Raw genomic sequence first — 2,710 nt, 5'->3', positions numbered from 1 at the left:
CTTTTTTGACTTCAGCTTACCTGTTTCTACTTTTGTTGTCGAAACACCGCTTCTGTTGTCGAAACCATTAGCAGTCAAAACGCTCTCTTATTGAAAAAAAAAATTCATTTTTTGTACCAACACTAACTTTGATGAATCCTTAGTGTATTCAATTGTTAGACACTTTAAGATCAAATTTGGATACTAAACTAATTAGTATCTTTTCTATTATCTTTTTATTTAGCAAATGATTTCCAAACTTTCATTTCAGTTATTGAGTTCATTAATATTGTATAGTAATTTTTTATTTTTTTATAATTTTTTGTTTTCATATTTCTATATGATTTTCTTAGAGATTGGAAAAAGATTGTATGTACCTTTATGTCAGCTCAGTACCACTGCTCCAAATTTTTTCATAATTCCTTGGTTGACAATATTTCTTCTATCTTTGAGAAATTTATCTTGGTCACAGTTTGTTGGAGAAAGTATAAAGTAATATAATTTTTTTGTTGTTCTTCCTTTAATTTCTTTATTTCTATAGCGGAAAAGGTTGGTTGATTTTTTAGTATAGTGAACTCTTTGTGGACAACCTTCCACCAGTTTTGTGTTTATAGAAAAGTTTTTATTTGAGAATGTCAATTTTCATAATTGTCTTTTGAATAATCTAGGTATGAGAATACTTATAGTTGCATTGAGATAATCATGGTTATAGAAAATTTTGTTAGAGTGAGTTATAATATGATGAATATGTATAATTGAGAAGCTATCAAAAAATATTCTATGCCCAATAAATGATGGATCAAACATAGCTCAAGTACCACCGATAGTTTTATGAAATATAGTTTGAAGTTGATTTCGTGTATTATGGACTTAAATATTGTAGCAAAAATAGTAACAATAGTTTTGATAAAGAAATAACTTAGATAAATGGTTAGACAAATTTGATACTTACATTATTAATAATTTAAAAAGAATTAAGATCTTTTAAAATAAAAAAATTAATTATTCTTAAATTAAGATAATAAGACACATATTTTATAAAAAAGATAAAATTAACAATAATTAATCCTTCACTTTTTATTAATTTTTTCGCTCCAGATGATCTAAACTAACAAAGGAGACATGATTATAAATTGTCATATTAGCAAGGGTAAGATATTATTCTTATTTTTTCATAATCATTTTAATTCTGAATCTAGAGAATCTTATGATTAATAACAAATCACAAACAACTTGGCTAGAAGTGAAGTGAGGAATCTCTTGAACAGACATGCATGTGAGACACTGGCCAGAATGTTTAAAATCTGATCAAATTTTCAGTGATGACGATTGAGAAGTGAGAACTGGTAAACGTTTTCAAACTGAAACCAAAGCATTCATCATCAGCCTTTTTGAGCTTATACATCGGCTCTGCTGAGTACTGATCATATTATATTCTAAAAAATTGCATAATAATAATAATATTTTGAGTAATGCTCCAAATAAGTTCCTAACAAATTTTAGTTGGATATTTAGTTTTTAACAAATTTTAGTCACTAAATTACTTCTTAAGCTTTTATTTTATTAAACAAATTAATTCACACATCAAATTATTTGTCTATATAAAAAGATTGATATGAGAATTTAAAATTTTTTAAAAATTATTCTGTTTGTATTAATTAATAAGAATAGAAATTAATTTGTCTAATTTTTTTTATAAAAGTTTGACGAAAATAAAAGATTAAAAACTGATTTAGTAATTTAAATTTGTTAAAAACTAAATTGATAGACTACAAGTTTTTAAGAACAGATTTGGTATATTATTTTAAGATTACATTATTAGCCTTTTACATTTTACATTTTACATTTTCCTTCATCATTACTAAAAAATGAAATAAAACATATACTACTATAATTCAATGTCATTGTTGCTATTGGTGTCTATCCGTAGATAATATATTATTATAGGTTGAGTCTATAACTTTTTATTAAAAAAAATATATGGAATATGAATTATAAAACTTATATTATATAAAGTAAATTTTATATATTTATATAGAATTTAAAATAGATAGTTATTTAAGTTCTTCATAGATGTTAGGCTTAAACACTATATAACTACACTTTTATAAACAATTTGACCAACAAGCATCTAATACAAGTTTGTGTGACCTACTAAAAGTACATGAGCTTCACAAACTTATATTAGAGGATTATTAATGGTAGTGATTGTCAATTATAATTTTGTATAAAAAAAAATGAATCACAAATATAAAACCCATTTGGAACCACTTGAAGAGTTGGAGTTCATGCATCATCCATTCAAATAGGGATAACAATTTACAAAAGAAGAAAGTGCCAAAAGTGAACAGTGTTATATTTTTCTGTATGATATTCATCATCACACTGTTTTATTAGTGATGAAGCAGCCAGACATGCTTTTTCCATGTGTCTGTCTCACACTGTCCCTTCTAAGGTTGAGTGTATCAGAATGAATGCAGTGTTCAAATTTCAAGATTCTTATTCAGACATTGAGCTGCGCGCAATGCCAAAAATAGGACCATGAAAATTTTTTTCCCACCATTTGTATATTCAATATTAAAGGTAATTTAGTATATAATATTAAAACGGTGAAAACGGTCGTTTTAGTGTATAATTCTTTCGGTTATAAAATTTATCTTTTTTCATAATTATTTGCACATTAATTATTTATTTGAATAATTAAATAATATTAAAGGTAATTTAATAAGGA

The sequence above is a fragment of the Arachis ipaensis genome, chromosome B08 (genome assembly GCF_000816755.2).
Source record: "Arachis ipaensis cultivar K30076 chromosome B08, Araip1.1, whole genome shotgun sequence".
Classification (NCBI taxonomy): Eukaryota; Viridiplantae; Streptophyta; class Magnoliopsida; order Fabales; family Fabaceae; genus Arachis; species Arachis ipaensis.
The sequence above is the reverse complement of the archived record's forward strand: the minus strand, read 5'-3'. Positions refer to the sequence as shown.